Raw genomic sequence first — 24973 nt, 5'->3', positions numbered from 1 at the left:
GCTCGAGCTGTTCTGTGGAGCTCCTTTAAGCGGCGCTCTTAATCCCCTCTGCAGGAAACAAAGAGGCAAGAAAACGTCTCTTGTCTCTTCTTCAGCAGCTCCAGACTTTTTCTCGGACTCCCTCCCGGCTAGCTGTGGTGCACTAGCCCCCTTCAGGCTGTGTTCACACAGCCAACCCCATTCCTTTCCCTGGGATATGACCGAAGCCCGAGCCTCAGCTCCCAGCTCCCACCCATCCCGGCTGGTGAGTGCTGGTCGGCACTGATCTTCTGTGCGGGGATCTCTCCGCTGTGCCTTCCGCACTCCTGTTGCTGTGCTCTCCTCCGTGGCTCCAAAGTTTCCCCCCTCCGCCACCCACAGTCTCTGCCCGTGAAGGGGCTTCCTAATGTGTGGAAACCTTTCATCCTTCACAGCTCCCTCCCACTGGTGCAGGTCCTGTCCCTATTCTTTTGTCCTTGTTTTTACTTTTTTTTTTGGCCCTACCCAGGTACGTGGGGAGTTTCTTACCTTTTGGGAGGTCTGAGGTCTTCTGCCAGCGTTCAGTAGGTGTTCTGTAGGAGTTGTTTCACATGTAGATGTATTTCTGATGTTATTTGTTGGGAGGAAGGTGATCTCCGTGTCTTACTCTTCCACCATCTTGAAGCTCCTCCTCTGGAAATGCACTGCGATCGTCTGTATACTTCAAAGAACTGGACTCAGCACACTGTAGTCACGTGGTTGTAGGTAGGAGGCCTCAGTTCCTTGCCACATGGATCTCTCCTTAGGGCTGCTTGAGTGTCCTCATGACATGGCAGGTGACTTACCCCAGGATGAGTGATCTGGCCCACAGTCCCAAGGACTGTTGCGGCTTCGGCTGGTGGGGCCCCTCCAGAACCAGCAGCCTCAGTGAGGTCGCCCTCCCCTCGGTCTCTGGGGCAGTTTAGTGACGGCGGAGGGAAGAGACCCCGAGCCAGGAGTTCCAGCTCTGCGGAAACGCAGGCTCCATTCTGGGCGCAGGGGGTGGGACCGCCTGTATTTCTCTAATAATTAGCAGTGATGAGCATCTTTTCATGTGCCTGTTGACCATCTGTATGTCTTCTTTGGAGAAATGTCTGTTTAGATCTTCTGCCCATTTTTTGATTGGGTCATTTGTTTTTTTGATATTGAGCTATATGAGCTGTTTATATATTTTGAAGATTAATCCCTTGTCAGTTGCATCATTTGTAAATATTTTTCCCATTGTGTGGGTTGTCTTTTCATTTTGTTTATGGTTCCCTTTGCTGTTCAAGAGCTTTTAAGCTTAATTAGATCTCATTTGTTTATTTTAATTTCCATTACTCTAGGAGGTGGATCCAAAATGATACTGCTGCAATTTATGTTAAAGAATGTCCTGCCTATATTTTCCTCTAGGAGTTCTATAGTATCTGGTCTTACATTTAGGTCTTTAATCCATTTTTAGTTTATTTTTGTGCATGGTGTTAGAAGAATATTCTAATTTCATTCTTTTACATGTAGCTGTCCAGTTCTCCCAGCACCACTTATTGAAGAGAGTATCTTTTCTCCATTGCATATTCTTACCTCCTTCATCATAGATTAATTGACCATAGGTGTGTGAATTTATTTCTGGGCTTTCTATCCTGTTTCATTGGTCTGTATTTCTGTTTTTGTGCCAGCACCATACTGTTCTCATGACTATAGCTTTGTAGTATAGTGTAGAACCAGGGAGCTTGATTCCTCCAGCTCCATTTTTCTTTCTCAAGATTGCTTTGACTGTTTGGGGTCTTTTGTGTTTCCATACAGATTTTAAAAATTTTTTGTTCTGGTTCTGTGAAAAATGCCATTGGTAATTTTTTGTTTTTTGCGGTATGTGGGCCTCTCACTGTTGTGGCCTCTCCTGTTGCGGAGCACAGGCTCCAGATGCGCAAGCTCAGCGCCCATGGCTCATGGGCCTAGCTGCTCTGTGGCATGTGGGATCTTCCTGGAACGGGGCACGAACCCGTGTCCCCTGCATTGGCAGGCGGACTCTCAACCACTGCGCCACCAGGGAAGCCCCGCCATTGGTAATTTGATAGGGACTGCATTGAATCTGTAGATTGCCTTGACTAGTATAGTCATTTTGACAATACTGATTCTTCCAATCCAAGAACATGGTGTATCTTCCCATGTATTTGTGTAACCTTTAATTTCTTTCATCACGTCTTATAGTTTTTGGAGTACAGGTCTTTTGCCTCCTTAGGTAGGCTTATTCCTAAGTATTTTATTATTTTCGATGCAATATTAAATGGGATTGTTTTCGTAATTCCTCTTGCCGATCTTTTGTTGTTAGAGAACTAAGGTTTTTATACAAGGAGTGGAGAGACAGAGATGTAAGCAAAAATCTCAGGAATAACACGCAGCACTTGGCTTTTGACTCTGTAATAAGGAAAAGGGTTTTCTCACAGTAATACACTTTATTAAAACATTTCACGTCTTCAAAAAGGGACCATGCAGTGTAAAGTCACCTCCACCTTCAGGCAAGGCTTCACGCAAGTCATCCCAGACACAACTTTTATTGCTAATATTCTCCCACCTCTCTAGAGGGTTTCAGTGTCTCCCAGCCACTGATAGCAGATGTTCTGATATTCTCCCTGCACAATGGAAGCATGTTAACTTTCTCTTGGCTACGATGTGGCTGCAGGAGGACTGCACATCACTTAGATAGGGTTCTGCAGGCCCTCACCACCAATCTTGGGTGACTTGTAGCCACTGGCTGGCTGATACAGAGTTACAAAACCCCAGTCCCCTTACCACCAGGTGGGGCCAATTCTGTGGTTCAATTCACATTCCAGATCAGGGATATGGAGGGTCAGACGAAAGTGGACTCCAGCTGAGACCACATCTCTGCTTAGTTCTGCCCCACCCACTTCTTCTTCCTTCACTCTTCTTTTCCTGAGAGCTTTCCCCCAATAAGTCACTTGCGCAAAAATCCCCATCTCAGGCCCTGCTTCTAGAGAACTAGAATTAAGACAGCTGGGGTTCAAAAAGGGTTAATTCATAAGAACTGAATCCACACTATAGGTTGAAGCATGTCCAATTTACTAAACAGAAAACGTAACCATAACGAACCCATGCTTGTTGAAATCCACTGAGATTTTGGAATCGTTTTTTACACAGCAATATCGCAATATAAACCTAGCTATTAAGGCAACCTCTCCAAGCTTTGGTTGGTTTCCATCTGTAAAATGGTACCAACAAGTACCTATTTCTTGCAGACCCTAGCTGCTTGGAGCTCCTGGATCCATGGGTTTCAGAGGAAATAACTTCACTAAAAATGCTATGCACAGTGCCTAGCACAATGCCTAACAGCAAGGGATTCATAAATGGTGGATTTATTAGCATCAGTAACATTAATACAAGATTTACCCACTGGGTCCTTTTCAATGACTATGGTATACACACTCTGCAGTGAGTTCTAGTTAATCTATGGCCATGGTTTTATAAAGCCGGATCCACATGACACCACAATCAACTGGGCTCAGATGATAATTGCTCTCTGAGCTGACAACATTTTAACTTGAATTTCCTTTAGTATAGCAAGTGAAGACTGTGTGAATTGCAGGTGCTAAAATCCATTACCAAATCACTCGGTCTGAGATCTGTGGGTCAGGGGAATACACTACCACGATCCCTACACATCATTAAAGAGCTGGTTTTCTCAAGAACATCAAGTGAGAAGAGTAAGTTAATGAGAGCAATAATAGGCTTCCAAATGAAAATTCAAGTTTTGAGAATTAGGTCATCCTAAATGGAACTCAGAAACCTGGATCTAAAAATAGACTAATTCCATGCAGGGTAAGAGATGAAGTTTTGGGGCCTGTGTGAGGCAGAAAGTTAGAAGTGAGACCCTTGCCTAAAGCCGGGATCCTCAGATATCCCACGCTCACACAGATGATTTGATGGTCATTTTATGTGTCAGCTTGGCTGAGTCACAGTGCCCAGATATGTTGTCAAATGTGATTCTGGATGTTTCTGTGAAGGTGTTTTCTCGATGAGAGCAACATTTAAATCAGTGGACATTGAGTAAAGCATAATATGAGTGGGCCTCATCCAATCAGTTGAAGACCTTAATTTAAGAACAAAGGTTGACCTCTGTAAGCAAGAAGGAATTCTGCCAGCAGATCACCTTTGGATTTGAACTGCAACTCTTCCCTCGGTCCCAGCCTGCCAGCCTTCACTGCAGATTCTGGGCTTGCCAAGCTTCCACAATCATGTGAAGGAGCTCCTTAAAATAAATCTCTCTCTACATATATACACATCCTGTTGGTTCTGTTTCTCTGGAGAGCCCTAATACAAACAGTGAACTAGAGAAGGTCTACTCACCATCAAAGGAAAGTGACCAACTAGCTTAAATCTCTCTCAACTCTCCTCTGAATGGAAAATATTCTCCTTGGGGAATTTGCATCCCCGGAGTTCCTGCATATGGGGTCCAGGTTCAAATTTATCCCAGGATGGGACTTCCCTGGTGGTCCAGTGGTTAAGAATCCGCCTGTCAATGCAGGGGACACGGGTTCGATCCCTGGTCCAGGAAGATCCACATGCCACGGGGCAACTAAGCCCGTGCGCCACGACTACTGAGCCCATGTGCCTAGAGCCTGTACTCTGCAACAAGAGAAGCCACCAAAATGAGAAGCCCGTACACCGCAACGAAGAGTAGCCTGCCACTCACCACAACTAGAGAAAGCCTGCATGCAGCAACGAAAACCCAGCACAGCCAAAAAAAAAAAAAAAAAAAAAAAAATTTATCCCAGGAGACTCCAAACCAAAAAATTAATAAAAAGTGATCCTTGGTAGGAAACATCTCTGAGACATTTGGAAAGAAGCAAAACTAAAACCCTTTGGGAGAGATTCCTCCTACCCCAACTTAAGCCACACAGGGCACCCACAGATGTAGCCCACCCAACCTGAACTCGCAATTTCAAATTATAAAACAAATGCTCAAACAAAACTCCGTGAGCCATGATTCCATGAGGAGAATCAACCAACAGCAGATTTGGACCCTTAAGAATTTCAGATAATAAAAGCATCAAATTCAGAATATAAAATAAATATGTTTAAAAGAATTAAATAGAGACAGTATGATTTACAGGTTAACTCACTGAAAAGTTTGGGGCAAGTTATGTAAAATCTCTGTGCCTGAGTTTCATTATCTGTCAGTGGATCCCTGAAATCTGCATTTTCACCAGATCCCTAAGGGTTCTAATGCATATTCTGTCTTGAGACCCACTACCCTATTCATACTGGATCGGGAGCTTCATAAGACATCAGATATTCTCCTGCCTTCAGGAGGGAGGGTCATCCTTTCCATTGCCTGACCCACCCTCCTCTCACCATGTACACAGATAGGAACACTTTCCCCTGAGTAGAAGAAGCAAGAGACTCTCTGTGGTACTTTTACTACATGCTTAATGCCACCAGGAAGGATGCCATTATGTTTGATAGGGGACCTTTGTTACCAACCATCTCTGCTTGAGGATAAGTGAAGGAGGTGAGCCACTGGATCAAGGGCACAGGTGGCCTGAGACCCAAGTTACAGGAAGAGTAGCATTTAATCACCACTGCTGCTTAGTACAGCAGGGACCTGACTAAATTATGTTACCATAGTAAGGTGCCAGGAGCTGCAAGAAGGGGACCAATTGAGGTACAAATTTGAGGACAATATGGCAAGAACAAAATGGTCATTACTGAAAGCCGCCCATGTAAGTCCTGACCCTTCAACAAAATATGGGGAAGAAGTGGAAGAGGGAACACCAACCAAGGTGGTTCACATTAGAAATAACCTGGTTATTTTTCCTAAGGAAGATGATGGGAAAACTGTCCCCATATGTACAAAGTTCAAGTGTAGGTGGGCTCATTTGGCTGGGGAGGGGATATGGGGCGTATTTTCTGAGAAGGTGGGTCTGATGATGGACTCCCCAGGGATGGTAGCAGGAAAGTCAAATATGAGTTGGAGGAAGACGCAGGCAGCCACAAGAGAGGGTCGGGTCGGGGAACCAGGGAGGCAAAGACTTTCCCATAGCTTCAGTTAACACCTGTGTGGTGATGTTGGAGCCTCATAACACTTGCAGGGTGACCCAGAGGTGAACAAGAGACAGAGTAATGAGGAAATCACACCCTGAGAAACAAAGCACAAAGCGGGTGAGCAGTTCATCTAGGGGCCAGGCTAAGGGACACACCCAAGGAAGTCAGGGAGTCCCTCCCCAAGTAGTGGGTGGTGTGTCTACCTAATGAAAGGAATTCTGTCCTGGGGACACTGGGGACACAAACAGATCACAGGCAGAAGAAAAGGTAGCAGGAACTGATTATTCCACCTGGCTTTACATGTTGACAACTATTTCTCCTCCCTTTCCTTTGTCCCATTAGTGGGACACAATCTGCTCTGGGAGTGGAGGACACTTCCCACCTCCAGGATGGAAAGCACATATCTCATCACTTGCTGGCAGAGTTTGAAGAGCAAGCCCTCCCTGCCCCCAAGGAAAGGGGAACCAGTTTTTTGGTTGCTAAATGTTTGAGCTCTAGGTTTTGACGAGCCTACTTTCATTGTGGAAGAAAAGAAAATAGGGCTTTTGTATGGAAGAAACAAGAGTGTAAGTCGGAACCCAAAGGAAGACTGTGGGAATAGGAGCAACAAGTGGTCCTGGATGGGGTCTGGAAGCTCAAGATACGCCCTCTGAATACCGAGAGGAGAGGTGGGAGGGAGCTTAAGACCCCCAGTTTATGATGGTGGTTAGTGATGCCCTCTTTACTTTGCAGACATTACAGAATTAGTCCAACAATCCCCAGACCCTAGTTTTATACCAAAAGAAGACACCTCATTAGCCATTCCAGGATATGAATGACATGGCCATGATACCAGGGCAGACAATCTGTTCTTTCATAGCAGGTCACTGACAATATCTACGCTCAACCCAGGCTTGTCTAGGGGAGCGCATCCAGACAAATGACAGACATGAAACCTACTTGTAATTTTACCTCTTTAAAGGAAACAGCACAGTAAAATAGCATCGAATCCCATGAATCAACAATCACCCCAGTAGAGCCCATCAATACGCAGACCACCTTAGGCCTCTTGCACTTGCTGTTCCCTTTGTGGAGGATGTATGGTTCCCGCTCTCATTTCATTCCACTCTCTGCTGAAATCTCAGCTCCTCAAAGAGGCCTTGCAGGGCCACCCTATCTGAAATAGCACTACCCTCAATTCTTTGTTGTTCTTGCTATTAGTTTATTTTCTGTTTCTCCTTCTAGATTAGCTTCAAGGGGGCAGAGAATTTGTCTATTTTGTTCACTGCTGCATCCTCATTATCTAGTACAGTGCGTGGCACGTGGTATAGTCAATATTCGGTGAATGACTGGTCCATCAGGATAGAAGAAGTTAGCCCCTCCATAAATAATTCAGTTAAAACATACATGTATTCCAAAGGGGTTTATTTCAAGTCAGTAAGATATCATCCCAGGCTAGTATGACCCTCCACGAGCTAAAGAAAACCAGATTTCCCACTAAACCAGACTTCTTTTAGAAAAGAAAAAGTGGTCTGGGAGCCTGAATTACCTGTTGGATTACTCCATCAATTAATCTGTCAGCCATGAGTTTCACTTTGTGTGGTTGTCAGAGCTCAAGAACATCAATCAGCTGATGCCTGTCACTGTTCCACAGCAAGGAAATAGGGTTTGTCTTGTCAGTTCTGTTCTTCCCTCCATTGTTTTCCTTCTCTAATTCAAATGTACTTTGATTTCCTTATTTTAACTTAAATACAAGTATAATGTAAAATATACTTAATGCAAAAGTGTATACAGTAAAGAGTAAATTTCCTCTTAACCTGGAAGACACTTGGTCTCCCTCGTCAGAGACATCCATTGGCATCTCATTGTGGTTGCAGTTTTCATTACAGTGAAATTAATCACCTTTTCATGTATTTTTGGCCATTTGGACATCCTCTTCTCTAAATGACTTGCCCAAGTCCCTTGCCTGTTTTTTCATTGGGTTGTATGCCTTTTTCTTATTGATTTATAGTACTTTATATTCCAGATACAAGTCCTCTGTCAGTTATATGTGTTCCAAATGGGTTTTCTCCCACTCTGTGGCTTGCATTTCCATGTCCTTAAAGGTAATTTCATGCTCTTAAAGGTGATTTTTATGAACAAGTTCTTAACTTTGAATCCTGTTTAGTAATCTTTTCCTGTAGGTCAGTGTTTTCTATGCCTTGTTTAACCCAAGAGGTGTGAAAAGTTCGCAAGAAAGGGGTGAGTGGAAGAGCCAGGGAGGCAAAGACTTTCCCACAACTTGATTTTGAGTTTTGAAACTTGAGTTTGAAGATAAGTATACATCTGTGAAAGTATCACCATAATCAATGCCATAAATGTAACCATCACCTCTAAAAGTTTCCTACTACTGTTTTTGTGATAAGAACATTTAACATTAGATCTACCATCTTAACAAATTTCTATTTCATTAATTACTATGTGTTTCTCTATTATTTCCTTCCTCCAAGATAATGAATATATTTTCCTATATTATCTTCTAAAGAATTTGTTGTTTTGCCTTTCACGTTTAGGTTTAAATCCATCTGGAATTGATTTTTGTGTATAGTACGAAGTAGGGATCCACTTCATTTTTTTTTTTCATGTTGGTATCTCATTGTCCCAGCACCATTTACTGAAAAGTCTTTTTTGTAATCCTCTGCAGTGCCATCTTTGTCATAAATCAAGTATCTATACATATATGGGTTTGTTTCTTGGTTCTCTGTTCTGTATCATTGGTGTATTTGTCTAGATTTTTACCTTAGTTATCTGTACCTCAATAATTAAACCTTTATAATAATTCTTGTCATCTGGTACAGCAAATCATCCTAATTTATGTTTTTTTCTTCAAGAGTGTCTTGGTTGTCCTTTGCTCTTTGCATTGCAATAGAAATTCTAGAAAGAACTTACTAGTTTTCATGGAAAGAAAAACCACTCATATTTTGTTTGGGATATCAAATCAACAAAAATGGATGGCTTTTATGGTCTTGAGTCTTCTAATCTATGAACACGGTATGCCTCTCCTATACATATGTATATATATTGGCATATATATATATGCCTCTCATATACGTTATCTATCTATCTTATACATTACAGAATGGAAGGAAGAGCTGAAGAATGAGATTTCAAAGAGGATGGGAGCTAGGGCACACCAGGGATCTGGGCAGCAGGACGTAATGTAGTTTTTACATTACTCTGTTCAGAAGTCACATTCCAAGGAGCAAGTATCTCATTTATGTCAAGTGCCTGCCTGTCTCTTGGCCAGGAGTGGGTAGGGCAGACTGGCTTCTCAAAAGCAAATTCAGAGGCTTTTATCAAAAGGTTTGGGAGTAGATGCTGGGCAGACAAAAATAACAGATGTCTACTACAGATACACAAAGAAAAATACAGCAGGAGGGACACAGGAGCATGGAAGCAGAAGAGAAAGAAAGAAAAGAGGAAGGGAATGAAACAGGAGAGGTAGGTGGTTTGGACCAGTGTGAGCCATTTGAAACGGTAGAATATGCCAAAAATCAAGAAAAATAACTGAAGCTTTTCCTCTGCGCAAGGACAGTGTATGACTTTGTGAGTCTCCATTAAAAAATATTAAAAATTATATTTTATGACAGTGCTGGTATAAAGACAAATACAAGCTGGATTTTTATTATATCTTTTTAATGATTATGTTCATTCTTTTTTCTGATCTTAGAAGAAATTCAAATTAAAACATTTTCGTGGGCCCCTAAAAGCATCATGGGCCCCAGACAGTGGCCTAATACGTGAGTCAGCCCTGCCTCTACGCTTTTCTCACCTTCTTCCACCCCTCCTCAAGATGCAGCTTGCATCGCATCTACCATTTCTATGCATGTTGACTGTAGCACCTGTGGCACTTCGCCTGCGGGCTCTCTCTGGCTTGCTGGAGCTGGCTCCGCCTGCGGGAGGGAGGGCTGGAGTTGCTGGGGATTTGACATCCTTATCCAGCAGCTATTAACCTATAAGTAATGGTGGTGTGTAAATACCCCAGCTCCTTACCCATCAGGCTGGAAACGCAGAGTCACTAAGGGCCCAAGCAGGATTAAGCTCTAGTGTCCCAAAGCGGCTACTTATTTGAATATGGATCTTTCATTGGTTGCTTTTCTTCCCTATTTTAATTCTCCACTCTCTTACCAGAGTTTCCTGGCGTGCGCTTCCAAATAAGCCATTCACACTCAAATTCTTGTCTCGGGGTCTGCTGATGGGAGTACCTGAATTGAGACACTGCTCTTCAGGGTACCTTGGATTTGGGGACAAAACTCACTAACATGCTAACCATGCCACCAAATGGAAAGGGTTGGCGCTTTCACTCTGTAGAGAGGGAAAGAACAAAGGCCCACCAATTATTTTCTTACAGAGTTGCTACCGACTTGAGGGGTGGGGGGGCGCTTGGATATTTTCTTGGTTGACTGTAGTGAGAATATTATTCCAGAGGTTTTCTTGGTCATCAGACTTTCTTAGCCCAGGAATTTTCTCTTGTTTCAATTTCATATAAAACCTTTAGCATTGGCCAAAGAATGGTAGACCATTTAATTCAATCAAAGCCCGGTGAAATCTTTCTTCCTGGTGTTGGGCTGACTGAATCACTTAGTTTATATAAACCAGAAGCAGCAGGGCAGAGCACTTTGACAATATGAAGGGTTATGGAAAGGCTAATTCATATTAACCATCTGAGTTATGTTTTCATTTGCTTTAATGTGGTGCATTTGGCCACAGGGGCAGGAGGCCTCATGACTGCCCTTCAGAATGAAATTTTAAAGGAATGTGTGTTTTTGGAAAATCACTTTTCTGTAACACATCCAGAGTTCTTTTAAAGATGCTTTAGCTTGCAAAACTTCAGTTGTAGAGCCATTATTTACATTATGAGCCAAGGCAGAGTGCTTGGGAAACTTTGGAAGAGACGAATCTAGAAGAATCATACACATTTTCATGGCGTATTCACTGATGGAACTTTGGAACAAAGGTGCTTTATTCTTTCTTTAAAATAGCTCTTATGGTTTCCCCCACATTTGATACATCTACCGTTTTCCTCTCCAGTGTCCCTAAGAAGTCAGATCACACACAGCATAATGATTAATAACATAAGCTTCAAACTCAGAAAGATCCAGGTTTGAATCCTGTGTCTATCACTTATATGTGACCTTGGACTAGTTACTTAACCTCTCTGTACCCCAGCTTCCTGATTTGAAGAGTGGAAATAATTATACCTACCCTACAGACCGATGAGCTTAGTGTTAGGATAAAAAATAATGCATGAAAGTGCTTAGCAGGTACTAAATACATTATGTACTAAATATTATTATCTTTTGTTGCTTGTTTTTACCCAGTGTTTCCTTAACTTGAGTTCCTCTGCCCTTTTGATAACTCCTCTAGATCATGTACAATGTCCTCAGTGAGTACAAAGCTGCTTCCACTCAAGGCCGGGGTAGTCCTCTGTAGATGACCATCTGATGTAAGATCTGAAGGTACAAGATCTTGTCCACATGTAAATTTCACCCAGAAGCCTGATTCCTTGCCCACCATGTCAGACACTCTTTGGGATGGCATGACTAGTGTGGGACTTGACCAGGTCAGAAGCTATGGTCTCTGACAGGCCACTGAAAGCATGAAAACGGGTAGCCTAGCTGGGATTTGAAGTTTTGCCTCAACCTTCTCACCTTTGTGAAGGCAAGGTAATTAGGTGAGACAATCAGCAGAGGCCTGAAGTACTGAGAGGCAGGAAAAGTAACCTTCACTTGTGGGCAGGGACCCCCAAATACACAAAACAGGGCACATGAAGTGAAGGCAAGGGTAGACCGTGTTCAGAGTGGTCCAAAGTCCAGTGGGATGACCATTCCAGGTGACTGTGAACTTCGGCATCCTAAATAGTCAACCCAGATGACCCAGAAGCTAAAAGTAATAACCACATAAATAGTATCACACTCCATTGGTCGTTTGTTGTATGGTTTGCAAAGCATGTTCATACCCATTACTCCCATACCTCACAGAGTGCTGATGGGAAGCTGTTGTCATGGTCACCAACATCCACGTCTGTTTCCTGGGCAGAGATGCCAAGGTAGAACGGGCATTTGGGAGTAAGAAAACCTGGGAGGGGGGTCTCCACCCCGGCTGTCCTATTTCTTAGGGAAGTGACAAGGGCCAGCCACACAGCCAACTGAATCTCAAAAGATTTACCTGTAAAGCGAGGACATAATAATGTCTATCACAGAGCTGTTGGGAGAATCAGTTGAGGTAGGGTATGTGAGATACTTCATAAACTTCATAGGGCTTTGTACATAGTCTGTTATTTAAGTGATGGTGCTTAGTCCAGGGCCTAGCATGTATCAAGATCTTAATATTGAAGTTTCCCCAGAGACAATGAGACAAAATAGTGTGAAATTCCAAAGCCAGATCCCTCATGTAAAAATTACAAAGTAGGGAATTCCCTGGTGGTCCAGTGATTAGGATTCTGCGCTTTCACTGCCGAAGGCAAGGTTTCAGTCCCTGGTCGGGGAACTAAGATCCCGCAAGCCGTGAGGCGCGGCCAAAAGAAAAAAATTATAAAGAAAATTGTCAACAATAAATGCCGGAGAGGGTGTGGAGAAAGGGAAACCCTCCTGCACTGCTGGTGGGAATGTGAACTGGTACAGCCACTATGGAGAACAGTATGGAGATTCCTTAAAAAACTACAAATAGAACTACCATATGACCCAGCAATCCCACTACTGGGCATATACCCTGAGAAAACCATAATTCTAAAAGAGTCATGTACCAAAATGTTCATTGCAGCTCTATTTACAATAGCCGGGACATGGAAGCAACCTAAGTGTCCATCAACAGATGAATGGATAAAGAAGATGTGGCACATATATATACAATGGAATATTACTCAGTCATAAAAAGAAACGAAATTGAGTTATTTGTAGTGAGGTGGATGGACCTGCAGTCTGTAATACAGAGTGAAGTAAGTCAGAAAGAGAAAAGCAAATACCGTATGCTAACACATATATATGGAATTTGAGAAAAAAATAATGTCATGAAGAACCTAGGGGTAAGACAGGAATAAAGACACAGACCTACTAGAGAATGGACTTGAGGACACGGGAAGGGGAAGGGTAAGCTGGGACTAAGTGAGAGAGTGGCATGGACATATATATGTACACTACCAAATGTAAGACAGATAGCTAGTGGGAAGCAGTAGCATAGCACAGGGATGTCAGCTCGGTGCTTTGTGACCACCTAGAGGGGTGGGATAGGGAGGGTGGAAGGGAGACGCAAGAGGGAGGAGATATGGGGATATATATATATACGTATAGCTGAGTCACTTTTTTTATAAAGCAGAAACTAACACACCATTGTAAAGCAATTCTACTCCAATAAAGATGTTTTAAAAAAAGAAAGAAAGAAAGAAAATTGTCAAGAACTGGTTTCAAAACTCCTGAGTCTTCTCTCACCCACCAGTCTACTATATTTTGTATAGAAAATACACAAATATAGTAGAGAGTGGGGAGAGAGAATTTTGAAGGGGTGTGTGTGTTTATTTTTGGAGAGAGCCGTTGCCATGACATGAGATGTCTCACTCCACTTACGGGAAGTGCTAGGAAGTGCTACTTTTGCCTCAAATTTAGTGAGGGGGTTTCCATGGGGCCACTCAGAACGCTGTGACATGCGTGGCCTGCATTGGGAAGTGTGGAAGGAAAGGTCAGTGTCTTACTGCACAGCTGAGAGAGACAAAGTGGCCCATGGCAGCAAGACTGAGGAGACAGAGTTGGGTGGAAGAGGGCTCTGCAGAAGAAAGAGTGGGGTTCGCTTGGGCTCCTCTGAAGAGAAGCCCCAGGAGCTGAGGGGGAATGCTGGATCTCTAAGGGCTGTGGAAAGAGCCTCAGCTGACTCTTGGAAGAGAGAAACATCTGTTTGGAGGGAGACAACTCTCAGTGCAGGGCTAGCAGGAAGCCTCCAAGGAGCCCACAAGAGCTCCCTGAGAAAAATGACCAGCTCCAGACATCTGCCAGGGCAAGAGAAGACAGATCTGGTCCTCTTGACGATCAAGCGGGATTTCCTCTGCCCCCACTCCTCTCTTCTCCCACTGCTGACCATGAAACCAAGAGCATTAAACCAAGCACGAGACCCTTCTGAGGGGGCAGCCTTGTGTAACTGCACGGGGCACACAAGATGCTGCTGCTGCTGGCCCTAAGGGATCTCTTCCGCTAGCAGGCACTCACAGAGGATGCTGGGATCTGACTGCCATTCACAGAGGTCTTCCCTAGGCTGCACCTCTCAGAGTGGCCTGAACAAGTGTCAGCCAACAGCTTTCCTCTACCTCCTCCAGGTGGGAAACTGAGACGACTGGTGCCCCTGGGAGCAGGAGAACCCCGTGAACACAGGAAGATTCTCAGCCCAGCACAGTGGCCACGGGTCCCAGGGCAAAAAGAATTCGTTGGCAGGATATAGCCTCCATAGAAGAGCCCAGGGATGGCTGGAATGTTCTCCTTCAGTCATGGGAACTGCAGCATGAATCTCAGCTCACAGCATGGGCTGCTGGGCATAAACTGTTTAGGATTTTGTGGGCTGGTGGTTAAAATCCTGGCCAGATTATTTGGTGAGGCAGCCATATCGCCTATGGGTAGACCATCCTCCTGAGAGGCTGAAAAGAGCAAGTCTTTCCAAAAGGTAAAAGAATTAGAAAAACAAGGAGTGAGCACCTCAAGGGGCCTCCTACAGTGTCCTCTCCCCTTTAACTGCGCCTCCCTATGTGGGTTGACTGACAAGAGTCAGCTCAAGGGAGATGGTGAGACTAAATAATGTCATTTTGGCCCCTAATCCCAACTACATCCCAGCAGCTCCCGAAGCAGAAGAAAGGCTCTGGTGGCTGGTGGCTGTGCTTCTCTTACCCCTCCATCATCCTGAAAATATGCCGTTACAGCAAGGAAGACCTGCCTGGCCACCCTGTACCCAATGGATGCATTTACCCGTCTAATGTCTGCGTTTCCCCCTGTTAGTACTCTCCACGATGGCATGGGCTGTGCCCATTGGGTTTCTCATGGTCTTGAGTGTACGAAACATGTCTCAACTGTCTGTTGAATAAATGGATGAATTTAAAGGAGACAGGTGGCAGAGAGCCTAAGTCCAGGATCCTTCAAAGGTCTGGCTATATCTCCACTTGTCTTAGGTTACCTTCCTGAGAAACAGAGCCTGAAAAGGTGATTGCGGGCGTGTGTCTTGAGAGTATGCTGTCGGGGGAAGGGGAGTGGGGGAGCCAGATGGAGCAGAGGACAGAGCAAGGAGGAAGCGTGCTCAGCTGGAGACTGCTTTGGTCTGACCCCGAGGGAGCTCTGGAGCATGAACTGCACCACAGACTTGTCTCACCCGGTGGTAAGGGGCCGGCCTTTTGCACCCCCATGCCAGTGGGTCATGGGCTGCCCACTGCCCCCTGATGGGGAGGTGTGACCTCCCAAGGGAGTTCTTTGGCAGAGGAAACAGGTGTGATCCTTTAGCAGCCAACACTGACAGCAGCTGAGAGATGGCTGCACCAGCCAGTCTCCATTCTCCCACCCCACGCTCACCCCCTCCTCCAGCAGGCATGCCTGGGCAGGTGGGTTCCAAGGTTTAAATTCTCAGAATATGAGAAAACTATGCTTTGGTCCGCTAGCCTAAGCCACATTCACAGCTTAGGGGTACTGGTGCTTTCCCAGTGATCACAAAAGGGATGCTTTGTTTTCCGTTTGGCTGCTATAGTCGTTTTGAACACAGAGGACTCTGTCCAAGACCCTGGAGGGGAGATGCGGGGAGTTGGAGGATTACCAAAACCTTACCCTCATTCCCTGTTAGATACTGCCCATGTGGAAAGCGAGAGGTGTGTGATACAGAGAAGAGTTAAAGTGACTGAAAGGCTCAGCTGAGAGATGCCAGTAATGGACGTCAGCTCCCAGAGCCCCTGCCGAAACCCTCCTCTGACTTTGAACGGCACTCAGATTAAAATCCAAACTTCACACAGCACACCCTGCCTCATCTGCTCCCTGCCCACCTCTCCCACCTCCTCTCCTCCCATTTACCCTCTGTCATACTCCAGCAGCCCAGCATCTCTTCTGTTTCACAAACAGGCAAATCTCGTTGCTGCCGTGGGGTCTTGGTGCTTGCTCTTCCCTCCACCTGAAATGCTTTTCTTCCCGATCCTCTCCCTAGAGAGGCCAGTTTTTTTTGTGGGTTTTTGTTGTTGTTGTTGTTGTTTTTGCGGTACGCGGGCCTCTCACTGTTGTGGCCTCTCCCGTCGCGGAGCACAGGCTCCGGACGCGCAGGCTCAGCGGCCATGGCTCACGGGCCCAGCCACTCCGCGGCATGTGGGATCTTCCCGGACCGGGGCACGAACCCGCGTCCCCTGCATCGGCAGGTGGACTCTCAACCACCGCGCCACCAGGGAAGCCCCGAGAGGCCAGTTTTGATCGCTGTCCAAGGCAGTCCACACCCCTAGCCTATCATCACCTGACCCATCACTCCCTGGCATTTCTCATCTTCATTTATTATTTGTTTATTGCGTTCTCCCCTCCCCACCCCCTCTCCAAAATGCAAGCTCCATGAGAACAAAGATCTTGACTGACTTACCCACGGCTCACTCTAACTCCAGCACCTACGTATAGGAAAGTCAGGGAAGGGAACTATTTGAGAGCAAAGGAGGAAGAACCATACATTATATTTGGTGGAAGTTGAGAAGTTCCAGCGAAATATGTGGATGGAAATGCCCAGGAGACAGCTGGAGAGGCCTGGCTAGACCGAGGGGAGAGTTGGAGTCTGGGATATATATTTCAAAGTCCTTCCCTTAAAGCTAATACCTAAAGTCCTGGGTGTGGCTGAGAAGACCGCTAAGAGCAGAGCCTTAGGCAACACCTACATTCTGGAGATTTGTATTATCGCTGCCTAGAATGTTCCTCCACCTGCCGTTAAGCATCCCTCTCTAAAAACTGAAGTTGCTGCTAAGAATTCCTTCCCTCTTTCCCCATGTTTATAGTCCATGCCCTGTTGCAAACGCTGAACAGGCACTGCAGGCCCTCTGGAAGCAGCCCTCTCCTTCCTGGCAGCCGACAGGAGGCTCTCAGGCCAGGCTGGCCCCTTGGTGCTCTGCATATGGAAGTTCAATTACCATCAATGGGAGGCCCATCTGTGGGGTAGGGGCAGAATACACAATGGAGATTGGTGCACCAGATAGGAGCCCGGATCAAAGAGGAGCCCAGAGTTTCTGAAGTCCTTTCATCCTTCCTGATGAAAGGTGATACATGAAGGCAAAATTATCATGATTATTTCATTGGGTTCCAGTTGGAGATGGGCTGTAGCTCACCAGCGTGGACAATAGCCAGCAGCCTGCAGGGGTGTCTCTGTAATACATGCAGACAGGCTGTACACAATCTGATGTGTGTGTGTGTGTGTGTGTGTGTGTGTGTGTGTGTGTTCAATAATACCACCTAAACACTTTTTATGGTCAAAGAAGTCCTAAAGAGAATCACAGACTTGAATTCCCCGAGTCCTACAGATACAGACATACCATGAAATATACATATTTTATAAATGTATATCAAAAAAGCCCTAAAGTAGGGGGTAAAGGAAACAGTAAGGACATTTGGATTTGTCAGCGTCTCTCCAGAGAGAGCCCTGAGGATATACCATTCTTAGAATAAAGCTTTCATTTCACAGTGTATCAGTGAGAAAATTAACAAGCTCCCTTCGTCCTGTTCCATAATTCATTCTCTTTGTTTTAGATATTGAGCTTGAGCTGGTGACTTAAAACCATGAGAAATAGCTTTTAAATACAGATCTGGGCCTGGCAGTTTTGCCTGGCCCGTGATGGAAGACCAACTTGTCCTATCATTAGCTGAGATGGACATCATGTCACTTTGTCATCCAAATTCCTTTTCGATTTAACTCCACGTCCTTCACTGGTGCCAGCTGTGGCGCGGCAGAGGACGTGGTTTCTGGGCTGAACGTTCTTCCTGCCATCCCAGTGTTACTATTGTGGCTGGATTTAGAGGTCCTTAGCTTGAAGCCAGGATAAGACACAGCAGCGTGTGTGAGTCGGGGAGGGAAGAGCTTTTTCAGGCCCTGTGTTTACCTGACCTTCCACCCAGCTTTCCCTTCCTCTGGGAGAGGCTGACTGCTGTTTCTGGCAGCTCTGCTTGCCTGGGGAAAGTGGAAGGCCACAGGAAGGTGACAGCTGAGGTAGGGCTATAACAGCAGGTCCCCAGGGTGGGTCGTTCACTGGGCTGACAATCCAATTGATGCTTGCTTGGTTTGGGGCCTTGCATTAATTTGAGTGCTGACATCCTGGTGACAGCAGCAGAGGGAAAGTGAGCCAGAGAGCAGGGATGGGAAACCCTGAAATGACTCCCTTAAATGATGGTTGACTTGTTTTATGACATCACACCCCCAAGACACAGGGATGCTGAGGTATCAGGTGGGTGGGCTGGGTACCTTTCTCTTTAGTCTATGGCAGCAATAGTATTGCACAGAGTCAGCCTGGTGGTTTCATCATCACAGGGCTTTGTCCTGCTGGGTCTGGATGTCCATTAGTCTAGATTCCGTTTTCCCTGCTTATTTTTTTTATTCCAGTAGAAATAGAGGGCTTTCTCCCCGCAGTCACGCAGGAGAGATACAATGCAGACGCGTTGCCTCTCAAAGGACATTCAGACTCTTGAAGAGAGTATAACAGGTTTAAGTGGGTCAGATGCCATGCCTCAACAGCTTCTCCTTGATCCTCTAATCTCACTTCTGAAGCTCAAGACCTAGCCAGGTTACCTGGGGCAGCAGCCCCACGGTACCAACAGGGCTTGTCTTCTGGAAGGTTGAATGATCCACCTGCCGTGCCATTCCACACTCAGCTTGAGCATCTGACCATGGTTTCTAAGTGTGAGCTACTGTTTTAAGATCAACCAAAGTCATGCCAGGGAAATTCTGTCCTCTGGGAAGAGAGCCACAATGACCAGGCCACCACAAAACCCCATGAACACCAAGAACCCTCAAGATGAAAGAGTCCCATCTAAGTGAATTGGAGGGAGCAAAGACAAAGAACACTACAGTTCTTGGGCTAAGAAGTGTAGGAGTGAGTTTTACCTCCATTTCTAGCAACTGCTACACACACACACACACACACACACACACACACACACACACACAGTCCCTTCCAAAAATGCCATGGCTTCAAAGAAGAGACAGCTGCCTCCCTACCCCTTCATTCATCACCTGCTTGCTGTCCTCAGACTGATAAGACAAATCCAGATCAAATTACCTGGCAGCTGGGAGAGCTATGAGATAAGGAAATGCAAACTCAGTAGGAGTTCAATAGAGTAGCAAAGATCAAACTGTGTATTAAATTTTCTGGGAACTAAAACCTCGTTCCCTCTGCAAACCTAGGGGAGGCATCTCAAATCCCTGAGCACCAAATAGGGTTCTTTGGAGAAAAACAATGCCTTCAGCTTGTACTAGAGAAGTTAAGAAAACAGAGCACTGAGAGACCAGTCCATTCCCACTGGGCCAGATGATCAGAGAATGAACACAAAAGGTAGAGATGAACATTATAAAGGAGCTGAGTAGCCAATGGCTAAAGAAGCTTTGAACAGCAGAAAGAACACTGGACTGAGCAGGAAACTTGGGTTCTTGTTTTAGCTCTCTCACTCTCTCTCTCTCTTTCTTTCTCTCCCCTCCTCCTTGAAAATGCATTCAAACCCATCAGGGATTTAGTATTTTTTGTAAAATGGTGGGGTGGAGATCTCTTCCAGCTGAGATCCCTCCAACATGAAGATTTTTAAATTTCTTGTTACCGTAGTCTTCATAGGGTGTTCCATCTGATGGCTTACCCTTTTGACTAGGGCATTTTCTCAGCTAAACCTCAAGTTTTGGCTACAGAACACTCCAGAGGTGCTGTCAAGGATTTAACTTTTCTCATTCAAAACCACCAGCTTTGAAATTGAGTTATTTGTTAGTGAGGTGGATAGACCTAGGATCTGTCATACAGAGTGAAGTAAGTCAGAAAGAGAAAAACAAATACCATATGCTAACACATATATATGGAACCTAAAAAAAAAAAAAAAGGTTCTGAAGAACCTAGGGGCAGGACGAGAATAAAGACGCAGATGTAGAGAATGGACTTGAGGACACGGGGAGGGGGAAGGGTAAGCTGGGACGAAGTGAGAGAGTGGCATGGACATATATACACTACCAAATGTGAAACAGATAGCTAGTGGGAAGCAGCCGCATAGCACAGGGAGATCAGCTCGGTGCTCTGTGACCACCTAGAGGGGTGGGATAGGGAGGGTGGGAGGAAGACGCAAGAGGGAGGGGATATGGGGCTATAAATAGCTGATTCACTTTGTTATACAGCAGCAACTAACACACCATTGTAAAGCAATTATACTCAAAGAAAGATGTTAAAAACAAACAAACAAAGAAACCCTACCTGTTTTCTTTGGGGTGTAGCATCCAGACACGAGCTCTCAAAATAGCAGTGACCTAAGGAAATTTTGAAGAGTGATGAAGATACGCTGTATCTTATTTGTGGTAGTGGTTACACAAGTCTCTGCAAGTGGTAGAAATCATAGAAGTATACAAAAAAAAAGGTGAAGTTTTTGGTATGTAAATTTAAAATATATAAAGGAAAAATTGTCAGTGATCCTCCAACATTAAATCAGGCCAAATTCCTAGTGAGATGAGCTCTCCTCCTTTACCAAGAAGCAAAAAAAGAAGAGTGCAGGTGTGGTAGAGCGATCACATCTATGGCTCGAATACCTCACTCCTTCCTTCAGTCATGTACTTTGCCATGACCTCTGATGACCTCCCACTCTCTCTGCATCCAGCCATGTGACTTGCTTTATCCAATGGGATGTTAGTAGAGGTGACACAAGCAGATGCTTGACAGAGCACTTACACATTTCCATTTGCATTTCTGCTTCTGCCTTTTGTCACCACCATGACAACATACCCAGACTGAGCCTGCTTCGGTTCTGTGATGCTTCCAGCTCCTTCCTGAGTCAGCGCCTTCACATATGCTCTTCCTTCTGCCTGCGTGATCTCTCTCCCACTCCTGCTCTTGATTCAGGCCACAGCTTAAATGCCACTCCTCCAGGGAGGTCTTCATGGATTTCCCATTCCGAAGTAGGTAACCCCGCTTTTTCTTTCTCGTAGCATCATATTTTTATCTTCAAAACCATGATCATAATTGGTAATCACTTGTAATTATTTTTATTTGCCTCCTTACTGTCTGAAATCCCCACCAGACTATAAGGAACCAGTTCTGTATAGCATGGCACAAGGCACACTGTAATTGTTTAATAACTGTTTATTGAATAAATGAATGAGGTTTGGAAACAAGGCAGGGGAAGAGCAAGACATCCCCTGGTTAGGGGAGTAGCCCTCTGGCCCCACATAGGCACCCGGGATGCAGGATGTGTGCCAATAGCTCGACTGCTGTCACACTACGGCCACTGCCTTTATCTGACTCAAGGATGGGCCTGGGCCAGGTAGTTATGGTACGGCTCCAGAAGACAGGGGCACATCCTCCTATAAAGCCACAAAGGGCTAAAAATGTTAGGCTTTGAAATGTTAAATCATTCCTAAAGCATTACCTGAAACCCTTCTTGTGCCCAACTCTACCTACCAGTATCTGGTTGCTTTCTTCCTTCCTTGAACCCAGCTGTCTCGTCCCAGCATCTTACCATCCGCATTCAAGGCAGCTGATGACTGTTAAGTGGAAGTTTCCAGCTAGAATGTTCATTGCTGGGGTCCTTCTTGCCTGGTTTCCACTCCAGCTTCCGGGCTCCTAGCCCTTGTCTCTGTCTGTGATTTTGGCCTCTCTCCTGTCTCTGGGACTTGTGCCGACACTAAGAAGCCTCACCTTGAACTTGGTCACTCCCTGAGGTCACCGCTGGCCTGGTCTCAGGGGTGAAACTGGCTGGAGCTGCCAATGCGGCTCACCGAGGCTCTGAAGGTTTGTGCTGTGTTCCGGCCAATGCAGATGATGTCCAGCGCTGCTCCTGCCGGACCATCTGTACCAATGGTTCTGGCCTAAACTGGCACCGCTCTCTCTTCTGTCCCGTTCCTCTCGTGCGCCTCACAGTTCTGCCTTCCTTAGCCTTCATTAAAAACAAAAAGAAAGTGAAAAATCAGTGGGAAGCCTTAGGCTTCCTAGTATATAGGTTTGTTTTATTCTTTTTTTTTTTTTTTTTTTTTTTTTGCGGTACGCGGGCCTCTCACTGTTGTGGCCTCTCCCGTTGTGGAGCACAGGCTCCGGACGCGCAGGCTCAGCGGCCATGGCTCACGGTCCCAGGTGCTCCGCGGCATGTGGGATCTTCCCGGACCGGGGCACGAACCTGCGTCCCCTGCATCGGCAGGCGGACTCTCAACCACTGCGCCACCAGGGGAGCCCTGTTTTATTCTTTTTATGCATTTACCTAGAGGTGGGAATGGCTTAGAAGCCTGGACCTTTCTCCCTGCATTGATCCTAAAGCCCTAGGTCTCAAATACTCTTCAGGTTGGGTTTGAAAGAACTGGAAGACAAGAAGACAATCTGAGTAACTTAGACTTAATGAAATTGAAATAATTAAACATTGAGCATTGGCTAAGCCACATTTTATGGTCAGAGAAAAATTGTTAGAGCCAGAGGGGCATTCGATAGTGAGAGACCTAAAGTGACTGCAGGGGAAAGAGCCTGGAGTTACCAGAATCCTTTTGGCCACCAGCAGCCTGGATGATGTCCTCTTCCTGCCTATCGGGAGCTCTCACCCTCTCACCCTGCCCACCTCTGCAGGGCTGAACTCAGGCACTTTGTAGGGAAGACTTCAAAGACATTTTTACAAAAAGCGGTATCATAGAGCCCTTATATTTCAGGAGAAAAGAGCTCCTCTGGAATTGTCAACATTTCACACATCTATGCAGTCACACTTAGGTACCAAAATAACAGAGCAACAGAAATAGAATTGCTGAACTGTGACCAACACAGAAAGTATCCACACTTTAAATACTGGACATTGGACAACTTCTGTGTTTAACTCCTCGGCTTAGACACTAGGAAATAGTCAATCCAGTGTGGGTGTGTTGAGACTGATGTGGAAGGAGGGTCTTCATGTTGAGGAAGTGAGAGGAACATAGAACCAGGACAAAAGAAGAAGAGGTCCCAGAGGAGTAGCCAGTAGACCCCCCAGGAGAGTGAAGTCCACATATATTTTGTAATTTGCCTACATGACTTTATGTATTTTAATTAGAACATAATAGTGAACTTAACATGTGCATCTGAAATAGAACTTTAAAAATAATCAAAGTAGAGTTGATTTACAGTGTTGTGTTAGTTGCGGGTGTACAGCAAAGTGATTCAGTTATACATATATATATATATATATATTCTTTTTCGTAGTCTTTTCCATTATAGGTTATTACAAGATAGTGAATATAGTTCCCTGTGCTATACAGTAGGACCTTGTTGCTTATCTGTTTTATATATTGTAGTGTGTATATGTTAATCCCAACCTCCTCACTTATCCCCCCCCCACTCCTCCTTTCACCTCTGGTAACCATAAGTTTGTTTTCTATGTCTGTGAGTCTCTGTTTTGTAAATAAGTTCATTTGTATCATTTTTTAGACTCTACATATAAGTGATATCATATGACATTTGTCTTTGTCTGGCTTACTTTACTTAGTATGATAATCTCCAGGTCCATCTATGTTGCTGCAAAGGACATTATTTCATTCTTTTTTATGGCTGAGTAATATTCCATTGTTTGTGTGTACCTCATCTTCTTTATCCATTCATATGTTGATGGACATTTAGGTTGCTTCCATGTCTTGGCTATTGTAAATAGTGCTGCAGTGAACATTGGGGTGCATGTATCTTTTCAAATTATGGTTTTCTCTGGATATATGCCCAGGAGTGGGATTGTAGGATCATATGGTAGCTCTAGTTTTAGTTTTTTAAGGAACCTCCATATTGTTCTCCAAAGTGGCTATACCAATTTATGTTCCCACAAACAGTGTAGGAGGGTTCCTTTTTCTCCACACCTTCTCCAGCATTTATTATTTATAGACTTTTTGAAGATGGCCATTCTGACCAGTGTGAGGTGATAGCTCATTGTAATTTTGATTTGCATTTCTCTAAAAATTAGAAATGTTGAGCATCTTTTCATGTGCTTATTGGCCATCTCTAAGTCTTCTTTGGAGAAATGTCTATTTAGGTCTTCTGCCCATGTTTTGATTGGGTTGTTTTTTTTTTGTTATTGAGTTGTATGAGCTGTTTGTATATTTTGGAAATTAAGCCCTTGTCGGTAGCATTGTTTGTAAATATTAAGCAGAAGTTTTTGAAGATGATGCTTTAGTGACTCCCAATTAGTGGTTCCAAGTGTATGAAGTTCAAGCACAGTAGACGGGCAGTTCAGTGGGGTACTTTGGAATTGGATAGTGTCTTAGGCCATTCTTTTTTTGTTTTTTAAATAATTGATTTTAAGAAGATCTTTATTTATTTATTTGACTGCACCGGGTCTTAGTTGCAGCATGTGGGATCTTTGTTGCCGCCTTCGGGATGTTTTTAGTTGCGGCATACGGGATCTTTTTAGTTGTGGCATGTGGGATCTAGTTCCCTGGCCAGGGATCGAACCCAGGCCCCCTGCATTGGTAGCGCAGAGTCTTAACCAGTGGACCACCAGGGAAGTCCCTATACCATTCTTGATACCATCTCAGGGAAGCAGCAGCCTTCCAGACTGCTCCCGGATAGGGCCGACTGCTCAGAATACTGAATATCGCAACTGGGATTCGTTCACTGAAAATGCTAACCCCCTGTTCCAGGGGAGTTGACTTTCAGTCACAAGGGGTGCTAAGATCAGGGCCCCGTGCCAGGGGGAGAAGGGCCTGAGTGCCACGCATTCACCTGAAGGGCAAGGTCTCTGGAGGCCATTCCATGGGGCAGAGGCAGAGTCCTTGCTCG

General features: G+C 45.0%; 1 non-coding gene across 1 annotated transcript; it reads right to left on the bottom strand.

Annotated features, from left to right (window-relative positions):
• Positions 1-24625: 24625 nt before the first annotated feature.
• On the bottom strand, positions 24626-24698 carry TRNAG-ACC (transfer RNA glycine (anticodon ACC)). Its single transcript has one exon. It is a non-coding gene; the product is annotated as a tRNA-Gly (tRNA).
• Between the last annotated feature and the right edge of the window lie 275 nt (positions 24699-24973).

Source organism: Pseudorca crassidens, chromosome 10 (genome assembly GCF_039906515.1).
Source record: "Pseudorca crassidens isolate mPseCra1 chromosome 10, mPseCra1.hap1, whole genome shotgun sequence".
Classification (NCBI taxonomy): Eukaryota; Metazoa; Chordata; class Mammalia; order Artiodactyla; family Delphinidae; genus Pseudorca; species Pseudorca crassidens.
This window is presented reverse-complemented; position numbering and strand designations above follow the sequence as displayed.